Source organism: Macrotis lagotis, chromosome 1 (assembly GCF_037893015.1).
Source record: "Macrotis lagotis isolate mMagLag1 chromosome 1, bilby.v1.9.chrom.fasta, whole genome shotgun sequence".
Lineage (NCBI taxonomy): Eukaryota > Metazoa > Chordata > Mammalia > Peramelemorphia > Peramelidae > Macrotis > Macrotis lagotis.
The window spans coordinates 611605698-611614839 of NC_133658.1; positions in this window are offsets into that span (position 1 = coordinate 611605698).

A 9142-nucleotide genomic window follows, 5' to 3' on the forward strand; every position below is an offset into this window, starting at 1 on the left:
TTGTTTTACATATCTAGGTTCTGCCCAAATTGTTTTCCAGTTTTCCTAGGAGTTTTTGTCAAATAGTGAGTTTTTATCCTAAAAGTTTGAATCTTTGTTTTTTGGTCAACACTAGATTATTCTGGTTATTTACTATAGTGTATTGTTTAGCCAACATATTCTATGTATCCACCACTAATTTCTTAGCCAGTACCAGATAGTTTTGATGATTTCTGTTTTATAATACAATTTGAGAACTGGTTCAACTTAGTCACTTTCCTTCACATTTTTTTTATTGATTACCTTGATATTTTTTACCTTTTGGTCTTCTTATCATCCTATTTTTTGGTTTGAAATTTCATGGTTTTTATTGATATTTTATTTTTCCAGTTGTATGTTATAAAAATTTTTCAACATTCATCTATTTGCATACGTTATACATTTTTCTACCATCCTTCCTTCCCAACCACCTCCCCTCAGTGGTAAATAGTCAAGTAAAAGTTGTACATGCTCATTTATGTTTAGCATATTTACATATTAGTCATTTTATGTATGAGGAGTTAAAACTAAGGGAAAGAAAGAAAAGCATGGGATAGGAAGGAAAAAACATAGGAGAAGTTTTAAACTAGTGAACATAGTATCCATTCAGATTCTATGGGTTTTTTTTTGTTGTTTTGCTTTGTTTTCCTCTGGTTGTGGATGGTGTCGTCTATAACAGGGTTGTCCTAGATCTTTAAACTGCTGAGAGAGGAGCTGCCTCCATAGTAGCTGATTAGTTCATGATTTTGTTGTTAATGTGTACAGTATTCTCTTAGTTCTGCTCCTTTCACTCAGCATCAGTTCATGTAATTCTTTCCATTCTTTTCAAAAATCTTAACATTCATTGTTTCCTATAGAATAATAGTGCTCCATAACCTTCATATATCATAATTTGTTCAGCCATTTCCCAATTGATGGGCATCACCTCAGTTTTCAATTCTTTGCCATGAAATTTTATGTTAATGTTGGACTCTGTTCTTGATATAGGATGGGGAGGAGCTCTGTCTCAAACGTAAGGTTTTTCATATTGCTGCTTTTAGAGCTATCTCTTGGATTGTGGAAGTTTTTTTTTTTGCTGCCAATGTGGGGTGATCTGGGGAGTGGTCACTGCTTTCTTGGTCTGCTCTCTGATTCTTACCCAAGCAAAACCCCTGATTCCTTGGAATTGTAATTGATAGTGTTCCTCAGGATCCCTAATTTCTTGAGGCTAGAAATGCTGCTGTCCTTCAGGTCTACCACTTTCTTTTGACAGAAAGTACTCCTTTCTGTCCTGGAACTAGGGAGATAGGCAATGGAATTGAGAAACAGCATCTGGTCCTGTATTCAGTGCTAGCAGAGGATTCTCTGTAATCTCTTTCTGATCTTACCAAATCTGACCACAGCTGCTGATACTTCTGATAAAACTGGTGTTTCATCCTCCTGGGCTCTGGTTAACCTCCTCTTCCATGTCACAGATGCTCATACTTTCTATGTTGTCTTGAACTTGAAGAATACCTCACTCTGAACTTTCATTGGTTCTTACATACCAGAATCAATCTCAGAAATTATTTTAAAGTTGTTTGGAGGGAAATGATAGGAGAGCCCAGTTGAATGCTTCTCTACCCCAACCCAGGAGCTCTATCTCTTTCCCACCTCCTCCCAATATTTGTCATGTCCAAAAAACATCTTTTGAAAATAAAATTTCTTTTTGTGGTTACTTGAATATGTGAAGGGCTGTTGGGGGATGAGGTAGGAGAAGGTGAATCTCTTTTTCTTAAATTAATGTCCAATAGTGCTATTTCAAGTTGGTGACAAACTAAAGTGAAGCATTTGCAAAGTGATTGTCTATTGATTGGAGAATAGTTGAATAAATTATGGCTCTTAGTCCAGTGCCTGACCCTTAATAAATACATAGTGACAGGAATGCAATAGAATATTATTACTTTGTAACATAACAGTAACTTATGCAGAATTCAGAGAAACACTGGAAGACTTAGCTGCATTTATGCACAGTAATCAGAACCATGACAAAAACACACACAATGACTGCAATAATGTCAATGAACACTAAATGAAGATAAGTACTATGTAATAATAATGGCCAAATTTGGCCACAGAGAAGATTTAAAGAAATAAATTTCTCTTATATCCCTGGAAATGTGGGGGCAGATGTTGTATATACTGTTAGATGGGTTGAGTACCAGCTATTTCTAGGCACCAGGGAAGAAGGAAGTAAAGGAAGAATGAAAAGGAAGAAAGAAGAAAAAGAAAAGGACAAACAAATCTATTTGAATGCTAGTCTTGCTAATGAATCTATATAGATAAAATATCTTCACTAAGTAGAAAGAGACTTTAGAGGTTAGTCCAGATCTTTCAGTTTACAAATGAAGAAACTGATGCTGAAAGCAATGAATAACTTGCCCAGATTCAGAACCTAGTAACTGATTAGGGTGGAACTTGAGTTTAAATGTTCCTTATTACAAATCCAACATTCCTTGCATATGTGGAGAGATGATAACTTAACCCAAGGGACTGACTATAGTACTGAGATTTTTGAGTTATTTTGGGGAAAAACTTCCTGATGCCCTCAAATCACACCTCATAGATGCCTACCCATTTAGCCTGGTTAGATCCATTCACTTCATGGCCTCCATCTACATCTTAATCATTTGACTGACTCAAGGAATTAAATTGGGGAGGGAAATGTCCCACCCTCAACTTTTCTGTGACTGTATTTTCACATTTCCACTGCTTATTTTTTTTTCTTTCTGGCTGTGACAATAATTGATCCCTGTTAGAGGACACCTAGATAGCTCTGTGGAAAAGACTGTTGAACTTGACTTGCCTGTTTAGACACAATCATCTGTATCTTCCTCATTATAACAATGTCATGCTGTGGAGACAGGAGCAGGGGAGAGAGAATAGGGGATTGGATCTAGAGAATAGCAGAAAAGAGATTCAAGTCAACAAGCATTTTTTTAATCACTTGTTATGTGCAAGCTATGGTAGCAGGAGAAACAGCCAAAAAACAAAATCACCCTTGTTTTATGCTGGCAAGGTATTAGACTATATAGAGAAAAAGGAAGTTTTTCTAATCCTCTCCAAATACCATCTGCTACCTGGTACACCTGCCCTGGGAAAGGGAAGAGGGGAGGAGGAGGAAGTACCAAATCCTTAATCTAGTCCACTGGATTCCCTTTACCCAAGACTCACACCACAGTATGATCAACTAAACTAAATCTTGGCTCAAAGACATTGAACCCCTTCTTACTAAGGGGATTTTACACAATCAAGAAACATTGACATCAACACCCTAGAGAAGTCCTTGTTGAGGGTCTGGCTGTGTTTTATGGCAGGGGGTTGTGTTGGGTGTTTCCTGTACAAGATGTATGAAAAGAAGAAGGGATCCAGAAGTAAAAAAGAAGGTAACTGAGGAAGAGACTGGCACAGCCTGTCAGGAACAATGTTATCTAGCTGATCTGGGTTACCAGGTCCCAGAAATGGAGAGATGTTGTGGTCCCCATATAATGTATAATGTTCTCCCTCAAGGATGTTCTCAGATTCCTCTTCAGAGACTTCTGGATAGCATATCACTGAGCATGATTTTGTGAAGAGGTTTCTGAAATTAGCAATGGTCTCATTGATTCTATTTTCTCCAGGAAACACAATTTCTTCCATGTCTTGGTATGTGAAATCTATATTACAAGCATTGATTGCTGTCTGCTCTTGCTGATTCCTCCCAGTATGTGACAGCCTTCTCCAGAACCTCTCTACCAGGTGCCTTTTCAGTCTCAAAAAACCAATAAGCCTCTCTGGTGAATCTTTAAAGTATTAAGTACTAATATGATAAACTAATATTCTTCTTTGAACTGCCTGGCTCATAAGATCATAGATTTAGAGATGAAAAGAACCCTAGATACAAAGTGTCAATTCTTAAAACAATTTGGTACAAGTTAAAAAAAAGAAATCAGTGAAACAGATTAGGTACACAATACATAGAAGCAAATGTATCTAGTATTCTACTCTCTGATAACCACAAAGACCACAGCTGTTGGGATAAGGATTCATTATTTGACAAAAACTACTAGGAAAATTTTTCAGCAGCATGAAGAAATTAGATTTAGACCAATACTTTACACCATAAACTCCATAGGAAAGATGACCTAGGTATTAAGATCACACTATATAAGTGATAATAATATAGATTATTAAGATCACATTATAAATAAGTTACAGGTAGAGACAAGATGATAGATTAGGGGGCAACCACCCAAGTGAACTCTCCCAACATTCCCCTTCAAACAACTTTAAAATAGTGCCTCAAATCAAATTTTAGAGGGCAGAGCCAACAAAAAATTGGGTTGAGATATTTTTGGGCCTAAAAATACTCAAGATATAGATGGAAGTAGTCAGTAACACTAGGGTGGAGATCTGGCGAAGGTCTTTAGCAACAGCTAAAGAACCAATAGTAGCAACAGGAGACAGGAGTTTGGGGAATTTTAAACCCAGAGGTGGTAAGGGAGTTGAAGACCTGGTTAGAAAGAGATTACAGAGAACCCTTTGCTGGCAATGAGTGCACCTGGTGCTGATGGGCAAGTCTAATGGTCATATGCAGTTTTGGGTTGCCCTTCCAGAGCAGAAAGGAGTGTTGGTAGAAAGTAACAAGGGACCAGGTTTTGTTCCAAGGCAAAGAGGAAGACTATTGTGTACAGCTGCAGAAAATCAGGGGCTCTTTCTAAGTAAAGACTAGAGTGAAGACACTATATTAGTAAAGATACACTTCTTAGGATCACACCACCTTAAGAGCTCCAAAACTTTCAGGACTTCAGAACTAACTCTGAAAATAGCAACATTGAAAAGTCTGAAGCTTGGGTAAGCAGAGCTCAATTTTAACATAAAGTTCAATATCAAGATATAGGCTAGAAAAAGAGCACACAACAACAAAACAAGAACTAGACCATAAAAAAACAGCCAAGACAATAAGACAACAATGTGAACAAACTACCAAAAATGTCTCAAAACTGTTGATTGGATCTAAGTTCAATAAGAATTCCTGGAAGAACTAGAGAAAGCAATAAGAGTGGTAAAGGAAAATCTGGGAAAAAATGAGTGGTATAAGAAAATATGAAAAGAGAATGAATGGGAAAAGAGATAACAAAAATACTGAAGAAAGCATCACCTTAAAAAACAAATTGGTCTAATGGTAAAAAGTGCAAAAATTCACCAAAGAAACTCCTTTAAAAACAGAATATGTCAGATGGAAGAGGAGGTTAAAAAAAATCAATGAAGACTAAACAGAATTGGCCACAGAGAAAAAAATGGTGCAAAAGCTCAATGAAGAAAATAATTCCTTAAAAATTAGAACTGGAAGTAGAAATTAATGAATCCATGAAACATAAAAAAACAATAAAACAAAGTCAAGAAATTGAAAAAATAGGAGAGAATGTGTAATATCTTATTGGAAAAACAACTAACTAGAAAATAGATTGAGAGGAGATAAATTAAGAATTATTGAAATAATTGAAAAGTATGATTAAAATGAGCCTAAATATCATATTTCAAGAAATTATCAAGGAAAATTTTCCCCAATATCTTAGACCAGAGAATAGAAATGCAAAGAATCTAGTATTTACCTCCTGAAAGAGATCCCATTATGAAAACTCCCAGGAATATTGTAGCCAAATTCCAGAGCTCCCAGGTCAAGGAGAAAATATTGCAAGTAGCCAAAAAGAAATAACTCAAATATCATATATTCATAGTATTATACAAGATTTAGCATATTCTATGTTAAAGAAGAAGAGGGTGTGGGAAACAGAGTTCCAGAAGGCAAAGGAACTAGGATTATAACTAAGAATCATCTACCAGCAAAAAGAAGTACAATTCCTTAAGGAGAAAAATGAATATTTAATGAAATAGAGGACTCTTAAGCATTCCTGATCAAAGTATCAGAGTTAAGTAGAAAAGCTGACATTCTTACAGAAAATTCAAGAGAAACTTGTTGTTTTGGTCATTTCTGACTCTTTCTGACCCCATTTGGGATTTTCCTGGCAGACATATTAGAGTGGTTTGCCATTCCCTTCTCCAACTCATTTAACAGATGAGGAAACTAAGGTAAACAGGGTTGAATAATAATTGCCCAGAGTCACCCAGTTAGCAAAATATCTGAGTCCTGATTTGAACTCAGGAAGATGAGCCTTCCTGACTCCAGTGCTCTATTCACTAAGCCATCTAGGTGCCCTTTAAGACAAGCATAAATAGATAAACATGAAAGAATAATCATAAGGAACTCAATGCCATTAAATTACATGTTTACATAAAACTAAGTGTTTACATTCCTATATGTAAAGATGATAAATGGAACTCCTAAGCACGTTATCATTAATAGGGAGTTAAAAGGAATTTACATAGACAGAGAGCATATATATGGGTTAATCATGTGATGTAATGTGTCTCCAAATGTAACGAGCTCCAAAAAAATAAGTGGAAAAGAGGGATGCACTGGGAGAAGGTGGAAGGGAGAGATAGAATGGGGAAGATTTTTTCACATAAAAGATGGAGGGATGCAAAAAAGAGTTTTTATAATGGAGGGGGAAATTGGGGGAGGTGGTGGTGACTGATAATGCTTGAATCCCAATCTCATTGGAATTGGTTCAAAGGGTGACTATCACACACACACACACACACATATGTACACACAGAGACAAAGTTGTGTATAGAATTGTTAACTTACTCAATAGGGAGATAGAACAGGGAAAGGACAAACAAAAAGTGGGGAGTGAAGATTAAAGGAGGCAAAATAGAATTTTGAGGAGGGACAGGACAGGATGGGGAGGGAGGGGGGAAGGGAGAAACACAAAAATGGGATGAAGGGAAAAACACAGTAATCATAATTGTGCATATGAATGGTATGAGCTCAACCATGAAATGGAAGCAAATTGCAGAATGAATCCAACAATATGTTGTTCACAAGAGAAAAACTTGAAAAAGAAAGATATACTTTGAGTTAAAATAAAGGACTGAAGCAGAATCTAATAAGTTTAAGCTGAAATAAAAAAGGCAGAGGTTGTGATCATGATCTTAGATAAAGTAAAAGTTAAATTGAATGAGATAATCAGGGAAATTATATTTTGCTAAAATGTTCCATAAATAATGGAGTAATATAAAAAATTTTCCAGCAAGTTTACTTATATGTATTGAGCATGCAACTGAATCAAAGTTATAAAAATTAGAAAATTATAAATTATATATTATTTAAAATTACCATTATAAATTATAAGAAATTAGAAAAATAAGACAATTCCTCAATTGATAAATTATGAAAAGATATAACAGTTTTGGAAAGAAATAAAAACTATTGTTATATAAAAATACCCCAAATCACTATTAATACAAATTAAAACAACTTTGAGGCATCATCTCACACTTATTAGAAATAACAAATGCTGGAGGGGATGAGAGAAAAATAGTTATCCTAATGAACCACTAGTAAATCAGTCCAATCATTCTGGAAAACAATTTGGAACTATGCCTAAAGAGCTATAAAACTGTGCATACCATTTGACATAGCAATACTACAAATATATTTATAGTAACTCTTTTTTATGGTGGCAAAGAATTGGAAATCAAAGGGATATTTATAAGTTGGGTTGAACAAGTTGTGGCATATGGTTGTGATGGAGTACTATGGTACTATAAGAAATGATAAGGAGGGTGGCTTCAGACAAACATGGCAAGAACAATATGAACTATGAAAAGTGAAGTGAGAAGAGCTAGGAGATCATTGTGCACAGTAACAGCAATGCCATTGTGATAATTAACTGTGGAAGACTTGACTTCTTCAACCAATTCAGTGATCCAAAACAATTCCAAAAGACTCATGAAGGAAAAAATGCTATCTCCAGAGAGAGAGAACTGAAGAACTCAGTGAAAATTGAAATATAATATTCTCACCTTATTTTCCTTTTTGAAAAATATGGATAATATTGGGGGACCCTGGAGTCAGGAGGATCTGAATTCAAATACAGTCTCAGATACTTAATACTTACTTAGCTGTGTGACTTTGGACAAGTCAGTTAACTCCATTGCCTTGCAAAAACCAAAGAATATGGATAACATGGAAACATGTTTTGCTTGATTTGAGATGTATTATTGTTTCCTATTGCTTGCCTTCTCAGGGAGTAGTGATAGAGAAGGATTTAATTTTAAAGGAAAAGAATGCTAAAAATGAATAAAAAAATAAAAAAAGAAACCCAAATTAAAGTCACAAATAGGACTTATGTGAAAGTCAGTTAGTTATTGATTTTGTGTACATATATGTTCATATAGATAAATACATATCTATGTGTGTATATATTAAATATATTCACACAATTAAATGTGTATATCTAGAAAGTATATGACAAGTAAATTTGACACTGATAAGATATATGTGCATACCTATACACACATATGAATACACACACGTGCTATATGAATACATGTACACTCATACACACACATATATATATTTGTACTTACATGTGTATACATATATATTTTATTATCAAGATTTTTTCTGGATAGATTTTAGGATTTTAAGTAATTTAAAATTTTAAATAATTAAATAAATTTTAAATAATTTCACTAAAAATAATTTAGAGAAACATGGAAAAAATTTCTTTTTAAATATATATGGATAGAAGAAAAATTCATGGGGTGCATAGGAAAAAAGCAAGCGAAATAGAAGATCATAGGAGATAGAATAGATAATAATGATTATATAGCATTAAAAAGTTTTTGCATAAACAAATCTAATAAAGTTAAGATTAAAATGGAAACAATTAACTGAGGAAAGGCTCTGAAGCAAAATTTTCATGGATAAATGACTCTTTTCCAAGATATGTAAGAACTGATTCAAACTAATAAGACTAAGAATAATTCACTAATTGATAAGTGGTAAGAGGATATGAACTGTTCTCAAGGAAGAAATTCAATTTATCTGAAGTCATATGAAAAAAATGCTACAATAATAAGAAATAAAAATTAAAACAAATCTAGGGTACCACCTCATCCCCACCAGATTGGTAAAGTTGACAAGAAAAGAAAAGGAAAATGCTGAAGGAGCTATGGGAACATGGGTATAATGATGTACTGTTGTCAGACCGCA